The following is a 9991-nucleotide window of genomic DNA, read 5'->3' on the forward strand; positions in this document are numbered from 1 at the left end:
CTCCTTCCTTAAGGAGTGAATGTATGGTGTTGCCCTACCTTAAGGGTTTGATCAATAAAGTGAAGCATTTATCTATATTTAGATCTTATCATTCTTGGGTTTATTTGTATTATCATATATTTTCAAGTCAGATCTATAACAGTCCACCTGGCCTCACCTGGCCATGACTGTCTCAAATTTGGTCAAGGATTGGCTATTTGAATATGAAAGATGAGAGCGATGATGATGACAAGACATCCTTTCCATCCATGTTGAACTACCAATCCTACCACTAAGCTTCACAACTAAACCCATGAATAAATAGTTAGCATATTAAGGACATGACTCAACAATTCACTTAAATTCAATCATAAATAGAAAAACAATTCCAGTTAAATGCATTTACCTCTTGGCCATGTACTACTGAGGTTTAGGTAGTGATGTAGGTGATAGGGTATGTGGTAAGCGTACTTTCGTAGGAAAAAGATGGTGAAAATAAGGGTGAGAGGCAGAAAATTTGGGGACAAAAATGGGCACCAACAATTGTGATGCCTTGGGGAGGGGGAAAACTTGACTTAAGAGGAAAAATATAACTTACATGAATATTTATCTTTGATGTGATGGTTATTCTTCCCAAAAAGTTGAAAGGTTGGGAAGATGAAGAGTTAATATGTGATTATAAAAATAAGAGGTAGGAGTAATCAAGGGGTTATTCTTCTTGGTTCTTAAGCTTCTAGCTTTTCTCTCTTCTATTACTCTCTCATACATCTCTCTATCACTTAGAAAAATTGAATTGGAAAAAGGATTGGTGACAAAACCCAGAGAGGTTCAAGCCTTACAATTGGTTAAGAACTATGAGTAACAACTTATGTGACATGAAATGAATGTGTTGCAATTATTTTTCTTTTTACTGGATGGCTCTAAGGACAAGAAATGATCCTAGTTGTGTGTGGCACATAGAGAACTCAAGACGAGAGGACTGAGTGACTACATATATTAGAGAAGGAATCCCTTGTGTTGTGAAACCATACATTATCATTTTTGAATGTCTATGGGCCTAGTCAAAGAATGCAAAGGATAAACACTAAGATTATTTCCTATATGTTGAGGAGAGTGGCCTTCAAATTTTGTGTTAAATATGATCTAAAAATCATGTGCTAAATCCTTGAGTTTAATTTTTCCCTTAAGGCATCAATATCTAGATTTGGGGTGGCCAACTATGGAAAATATTGCAACATAGTTGAGCCCAATAATGATTAGGTGGAGAGTGGCTCACCCCTCTTCAGTTGTAGATTGCAATAGATTTGACTCAAGATAAATAGATATGATGCATTATTATTTAACTTCTCTTCACTAAGTTTATATGTACATGCATTTATCCTTCAACACATCATGGCTGTCATTGTTATACTATTTGGTTGTAGCTTTTTGTATGTATTAAATTTTTTAACAACATTGGTTAAGGAAGATAGGCTTCCTAAATTCTTCTTTACATAACTCATGTTGCCATTTTTGTTATAAATTTTCTTCTAAGAGGTTCCATAAGCTGAAACTTAGGCCATGGTGAGGGGAAATGTCATTGATCTGGTCTGATTTTCAGATCTTGTGTCACAAAATTTCAGGAAATATGATCAAAGGAAGTTGAGCTTTCTAAATCCATCTTTAAACAAGTCATGTTGGAATTTCACTTATAATTTTTCTTCTCGGAGGTTCAAGAAACTAAAACTTGGACCATAATGAGGGAAAAATCTTGTTGATCATTTGGTCCAACTTTCAGATCTTAGGTCACGATATTTTAGGCGATATGATAATAGGAAGTTGAGTTTCTTGAATGTTTCTAAAATCATGCATCAAATATTTGCTATAAATTTTCTTCTAGGAGGTTCTAGAAGTCAAAACTTGGACCATAGTTAGGGAAAATTTTGACTGATCATCTGGTTCAGTTTTTAGAACTTGGACCGCAATAATTTAGGAGATATACCCCAATGAATTTATTATATTAGTGTGCATGCAAAGTGTTTGAATAAATACCTAAATGATTTAATTATTCATTGGATACAAACTATTTGATGAAATTCCCCAATGAAAATGTTATTTTGTGAATGGAGATAATATTGTTATATGTTAGCATTGTTATATAATAGTATTGTTGTAGCTTATTATGTCGTAAGGCATTTCCATTTGAAAATAACTCTCGCATCTACCACTGTGTGTGATTTTCCACCATCCATTCTCTATGTTAGACGATAGAATTATCTTATATCGTCATATTGATACCTCCATCATGTGGATATTCAGGCGGTTATAACTCCCAAGTTGTGGTAACAGTAAAGAACCTGCACAAGAAGTTAAGGAGGGGTTTTTTAGTATATCAATAATGGCAATGGAAATGACAAAGGAGGAATTTGTAAGTTACATGCAAATAATGATGGAGGCTCCTCTTACTGTGCATCCAGCAGAGCCCACCCGACAACACATCATGTTTCTTCCCAACATTGATCCAACCACGGTCTCTGTTGTTGCAACAATCACCTTCTTCATCACACCGCTTTAGATGAAATAGTCCATAGGTATGTAGACATGCTAAGAAAGATACTTCTTATCTCTCATTCAATATGATTTCATGGTCATGAGGCTTATGCTCAACGAGGAGGAGGATTGGTTGGAGATTGATTGCAATGGAATTGGGGTATTCTTTGGTGTGGGGATGAGTGATCTCACCATGGAAGAACTAAAGGATATAAAGTTTCCCAACCTAGCATTCAGGCAACTCATATTGCAGGACTACATTTCTCACTCTCGCCTCTAAGATCTCCCGCTCCTTACCCTATAGGCCACCCATTTCAAATGTGGTGGTTTTGCAGTTGGGGCTGCACTCAATCACTACCTTTTTTATGGAATATCTTCATTCAGTTTCACAATAAATTTTCTTCCATTATTAAAGGAGAAATATTGGAAGTCAGACCAAACTTGGATCAAACTGTTATGAAAGCCAGGGCTCCTCCGAGAATCGAACACAACCAACTCGAGTACACCAAGCTTTGTGATATCCCTCATAGATTGACAACTTCCAGGGGAAGAGGAGGCAGCAGAGCACCTGCATAGTAAAAACCAACCAAAATCCCACTACGACTGAAGCTTATGTTGAAGCTCTTTCCCGTATCTGTAGAAATGTTGCATTGCCTCAAATAAAAAGCAATGGAGGATGGCAAGGTGAAGAAGTGCACTATTTTCGAAGTGGTGACCACACACTTATGGAGGGCAAGAAGCCTGACATTGGAAATGTTGAGTGATGAGATTTCGACAGTGTTTTTTCTGATGAAATTCAAGACCAGAATGGAGCCCCCTTTTCCTACAGAATACGCAGGCGATGCTGTCATATGAGGATATGTGAGAGCAAGGGTGAAAGAGCTTCAAGACGAGCCATTCTCAAGCTTTAGAACTTCAATATTTTTGTATTTTTAATAGGGAGGGAAGAAACAAAAATGATGGATCAAGGATGTACCTATACTAACACTTATCCACACTCTTTGGCCATCTCGAGGTATCTTATAGTCTTCCTAGTGGAGGGATTCAACACTCGACTCTTTTGGAAAGTACAACACATCATAATGACAATACCCCAACGACCAATGTTGACCCCAGCATCATGAAAACCCCCCAATATTAGATACAGAGCCAAGTCACCAGATTTGTTTTTATCTATTTTCACATTAGGCCCCAGTGTTCAAAGAGAATATGTGGATTATATACCAGCAATAGTATCAATGGTGTCTATCCTTTTGTCTCCATCCAGAATGAATAGTATCTGGCATTTTTATCTATTTATATTGTGATCTATGGTGTCTATCCTTTCATCTCTAGATATCATCTCCATCAGAATGAATAGTATCTGACATCTATATTTATTTATGTTGTGATCTATTTATTTATATTATGTAATTGGAGTAAGTTAATTTTGTTGTGACAAATTTAATATGAACGTAAAATGAATGAAAGAAAGAAAATGAATAAATTTCCAAAAGAATATGATGATGGATTCAGGTCGTTAAGAATGTAATGACCAATCCACTTCATTTCCAATAGTACATAATATTTCATTTACAATTTCTTTTAATGTTTTTTATCATATTTTAAAAAATATAGCTTTGTAGACTCAAAGAGATTAACAATTCTTTCATCTACATATATATGATAACCTTTTGACATTTCCATGTCAATCTATTATTATTTTTACCCATTGACAAGATTACTCACTTAAAATTTTGTAATTACTATTGCTAATTCTTGATGTAGTGGTAAAAAGTTTTGAAAGGGCTGATTTGTTTAGCCAATTTAGTTCTATTTTTCTCTATATCTTTATTGAGATTTATCTTAGATTTTTGTGTGAGAAATTATATATATGTTTTGTGAATCAATAACAATTATCTTGTAGATAATGTCATTGGTTAAGGAGTAACTTATTTTTATGTTCATTTGTATATTTATTCATGTGTAAATACAACTTTAATCGTTAGCATTTTGTAACAAAAATGGTTCAATGGATACTAATGAATTTTTGAAGTTCTTGTGTGCTTGATTATTATGAGATGTTGTAGCCTTTTGTTAGGTTTTGAAAAAATCACACACGTGGATGTTGATGTTGTTGATGAGATAGATCAGTGTTTAGGCTTACATTTTGCAAGTTTTTATCATTCTCATAAATGTGTTGATCTTCTTCTGATGAAGAAGGGGATAAATCCTTCTCTCTTGGAATTCAAGGATGCCTCTAGGGGAATTTTATGTAGTTCAAGCCTTGATGTTGATTATGAATTCTCCATTGATGCATCTAGAATTGTTAAAAGAATTAGGGAAAATAATCTAAAAGTCTTGAAACAGATTGGGATCAAGTGCAATTGCAAGAGTACTCTTGCGCTCTTGCACTCAAACTTTCCAAAGGTCTAGCATTAGTTCCATTAGTTTCCATTTTACATGTTAGGAGGTCTATCATAGATGTTACTATTAGAGGGTCAGAATATGATATATAGTGTAGAGAAATAATTGTTGATTATACGTTAGGAAGAGTACTATCATCTTCATGTCCTATGAGCTTGGATGAAAAATCTCAAAAGTTTATGAAATGTAAAAACAATTAATTTAGAGGAAAATTGTGTGTCAGAAATAATGAAGTATAGAAACATTTTGGGTGCCTGGGATGATGATAATCCTGAAATAAAATCCAAAGAAGATATTGTTGAGTGGTAAGAAACAAATTCAAAATATTGCACAAATTCAAGTCAAACAGAAATTGCTTGAAAGAATGGTAGTCTAGCAAGGGACTATGATAAGGTATCTGGTAAAACAAAGGATAGTTATGACCCACAAAATAATTGTAGACTTACAAGAAAAATCTTAGAATGTATTCTCCAATTTGTCAAGAACTCGAATGTTCATTCAAAAAATTATTTGCCTCGTTTGATTTGAGTTGCCTATGCAAATGATGATGCACTTCTAGATGTTTTGTTAGCATCTGTTTCTCTAGTCAATGACACATATCAATATGGTAATAAAGCTCTACATTCGGATTTAAAATAGGACACTCCTCCCAATGGATGCAATGTAAATTGTTCAGTTGTGGAAAAACTTTTAGATGTTGGTGTTACAGTAACATCTAGAAACAATGCATGACCAACTCATGTTCACATAGTAGTAGGTCATGGCCACCTTGAAGCACTCCTATTATTAATAAAGAAGCATGGGGGAAGTATAAACATATTCACAGGAACAAGAGAGACCCCTCTACATTATGGTGTGAATAATAACCATCTTGCATGTGTTGCTCTCTTGCTCATACATAGAACCAATAGATATGTCAAAGGTTTGAGAAATCAAAAGCCTATTTAGCTTGCACATTCATCTGATATGAGTGCACTTTTTAGTCTACATGATAAAGAATTCCTTGATGAAGCATGTGATAATATTATAACTTCTTAAAGTTTCATTTCTTCTTCCATTAAGCAATCTTGAACAGGGTTCAGGTATTCACATTCCCAAAAATCATGTGGCACTGATTCAATGCTTCTAGGAAGTTTGTCTACTTCCAAACATGTATCTTGTTTGTAACCTGTTCTTCATCCTCCAAATCCACCAATGGCTAAACATTTCTCATAAATTATTGCAGAGGCTCCATGAAAGTTCCAAGTAGAGTCTTCCTCACAATTCACTTCTTCCAATGGACAAGAATATGAGCAGGCCACAAATTTGACTTGGGAAATGGTCTAGAAAAAGTATCGCAAGCATATAAATAGTTAAAATTCAGCTTCACATGTGAAGGAGATACCTATTACTAAGATAATTACATTGTCTCCATGCAAATTTATTTCTGTTCATTTGTATTTTTATTTATGTGTTAATATAACTTTGATTATTAGTATTTTGTAACAGAAATGATTCAATGGAGACTGATGAATTTTTGAAGTTAGAAAAAAGAATTTTACATTTAATGATTGTGTTCTTGATTCTGATGAGATGTTGCGGCCTTTTGTTAGGTTTTGAAAATTCACTCATGTGGATGTTGATGTTGTTGATGAGGAAAATCAATGTTCAGGTTTACATTTTGTAAGTTTTTATCATTCTCATAAATGTGTTGATCTTCTTCTGAAGAAGGGGGGAAATCCTTGTCTCTTGGCATTCAAGGATGCCTCAAGAGGAAGCTTTATGGAGTCCAAGCCTTGATGTTAACTAGGACTTCTCCACTGATGCAACTGAAATTGTTAAAATAATTGGGGAAAATGATCTAAAATTCTTGAAACAAATTGGGATCAGGTGCAATTGCAAGAATACTCTTGCCGCTCTTACACTCAAACTTGAAAAAGGTCTAGCATTAGTTCCATTAGTTTAATTTTTACATGTTAAGAGGTTTATCATAAATGTTGTGATTAGAGGTTAAAAACATGATATACATTGTAGAGAAACAATAGTTGATTATATGTTAGGAAGAGTACTAGCATCTTTATGTCCTATGAGCTTGGAGGAAAAATATCAAAATTTTATGAAATGTAAAAACAATTAATTTAGAGGAAAATGGCGTGTTAGAAATAATGAAGTCTAGAAACATTTGGGGTGCCTAGGATGACGATAATCCTGAAATAAAATCTAGGAAATATATTGCTGAGTGGGAAGAAATAAATTCAAAATATTGTACAAATTCAAGTCAAACAGAAATTGCTTGAAAGAATGGTAGTCTAGCAAGGGACTGTGATAAGGTATTTGGTAAAAGAAAGGACAATTATGATCCACAAAGTAACTGTAGACTTACAATAAAAATCATAGAATGTATTCTCCAGTTTGTCCAAAGTTGGAATTCTCATTCAAAAAATTATTTGCCTCCTTCGATTCGAGCTATCTAGGCAAATGATGATGCACTTCTAGATTTTTGTTAGCATTTGTTGCTCCAGTTAATGAAACATTTCAATATGGAAATAAATCTCTGCATTGGGCTTTGAAACATGACACTACTCTCAATGGATGCAGTGTAAATTTTTCGGTTGTGGAAAAACTTTTAGATGTTGGTGCTATCGTAACATCTGGAAACAATGCATGACCAACTCTTTTTCACATAGTTACATGTCATAGCCACCTTGAAGCACTCCTATTAATTATAAAGAAGCATGGGGGAAGTATAAACATACTCACATGAACAAGCGATACCCCTCTACATTATGTTGTGAAGAATAACCATCTTGCATTTGTTGCTCTCTTGCTTAGACATGGAGCTAATACAGATGTAAAAGGTTTGAGAAATCAAAAGCCTATTTAGCTTGCACATTCATTTGAGACGAGTGCATTGTTAAGTCTACAATATAAAGAATTCCTTGATGAAGGATGTGATAATATTATAACTTCTCAAAGTCACATTTTTTCTTCCATTGAGCAATCTTTAATAGGGTTCAAGTATACACATTCCCATAAATCATGTGGGATTGATTCAATGCTTCTAGGCAATTTGTGTACTTCCAAACATGTAACGTTTTTGCAACCTGTTTCTCGTCCTGGAAATCCTCCAATAGCTAAATATTTCTCACAAATTGTTGGAGAGGCTCCACAGAAGTTCCAGGTAGAGTCTTCCTCACAATTCCCTTCCTCCAATGGACAAGAATCTGAGTAGGCCACAAATTCAACTTGGGCAATAGTCTAAAAAAATGTTGCAAGCATATAAATAGTTCAGATTCAACTTTGAATGTGAAGAAGATACATGTTACTAAGATATTTGAACTGCCTCCATACAAATCTATTCTTCTCTATTTTTATGGGACTAACAATAAGTGTGAGTGGGACACTGATTGTCACTTTTCTCACTAAGAAGAAGAAATTTGGAAAGGTCAGCAAGTATTGGCTCTTTTTGGCCAAAGAATAAGATACAATTAAAGCTTGAATCTTTTCAACACAAAATCAAGATCACAATAGGATTTGAAAATAGACATTCGCATTCATGAAAAATGAATAGAACCACCCAATTGTAATAATATTATGCAAGACTTTGGGCATGGAAGGATTGATCTTCAAGCCCTGAAGTGACAAATCATAAGAATCATTACTACAAAGAACAAAGACCATCTTTATGATCATAATGATCTCTAGCTACTAGCACAAACCCATCTCACCTAGGGTGTGATATGCACCTCGAGTTTGACAAGTTACATGTTTCCTAATTTGAGATCCAATATTTGATATTCTGGCCATTTGTAGTCTCCAACATCAAATATGGATTTAGATGGGTTTGTGCTGCAACAAATGCACCCTCTAGATTCAATATACCTTTACACATATGCACACAATAAGTGTTTTGATACATCACCCCCACGCCTGTACCCACCCTAAATGCATGGTATGCTAGATTCTCTTGATGCAATAAGGACGTCACTCCCTAAATGGCGGGAATTCCCACAAAAAATGTATATAAATATTTGAAGAAGTATTAAACATTCAAACAATATCAAAACCCCCAAATCCAGTGTCATCCCAATTCTCCACCAGTATCACAGAAGACAACACAAGCATCTAGCTTGATGCATTAGCCTAGCACGTAAAAATCTACCCGTAGTACCTCCAACAACAAAATTAATCAATAAAACATTTGTACTACTAAAATTTGCAAATGCAACAGATCCAGGCAACACAATACCCAATAGTTGCAATAAATGAGTCCCAAGAAATGTAGAGCAATCATCACCCTGAGCATTGAGTTCCATCCCCAAAACAAAGTTCTGACTAACAGTAACCAATACAAGAAATCAATCACAAACAAATAGGAAATGTAAGATGGATCACTCACCTGAGTCAGTCCACATAGAGTTGAGAAAATATCAATATTAGTACATTTGCAGAAGCCCAATGTTCCCCAATATTTATGGCTATTTCTCAATGATTCCTTGCTTCATAACATAAATATCAACAAGGATAAATGTAAACATTGGTTTCACCTAGCCTCATTCACTTGGGTGAAAAGGAAACTACTAATATTCTCTCACCTACTAACCCTACCTGATGTTTGTTTCTAGAATCCAAATGTAGACTTAATTGGCACAATTTTCACTCTTGGACGGAGCAAAACTTGCAATTTCTGCATAAGGGATCCTTCTATTAGTAGAGTTTTGTGCAAGTTTAAGTATACATCAATAATATTTATTGTATTTTTAGTAACGTTGGTTTGTATGTTTCCAAACAAAATGATATTATGCAATCATAAAATGAGTCAATTTGTTGATGATTTATGTACCAAAATTTTTGGTGATGTGTTTTTTTTTTCTGGATACTTTAAATTAATATGGTATCTTTTGATGAAATTAAACCAAATCATGTGACAATTGTTCTTGAAAGCAGAGGAAACAATTTGTTTGTTGAAGTCAACGAAAAACATTTTAGAGTTTCATTTACCACGAAGGGAGGTTATCTAATTGAGTGAAATGGCTTGGTATGCTCCTACTTTCATATCCTTGATCGGAATCAAGTACCCACATATTTTTTAAGAGGC

At 34.4% G+C, this 9991-nt stretch overlaps 1 pseudogene; it reads left to right on the forward strand.

The window, feature by feature from the left end:
* Positions 1-2356: 2356 nt before the first annotated feature.
* On the forward strand, positions 2357-3444 carry LOC149178755 (acyltransferase GLAUCE-like; annotated as a pseudogene).
* The last annotated feature ends 6547 nt before the right edge of the window (positions 3445-9991 follow it).

The sequence above is a fragment of the Pinus tabuliformis genome, chromosome 4_1 (genome assembly GCF_031772625.1).
Source record: "Pinus tabuliformis cultivar Carrire ecotype Pingquan chromosome 4_1, CPIR1, whole genome shotgun sequence".
Classification (NCBI taxonomy): Eukaryota; Viridiplantae; Streptophyta; class Pinopsida; order Pinales; family Pinaceae; genus Pinus; species Pinus tabuliformis.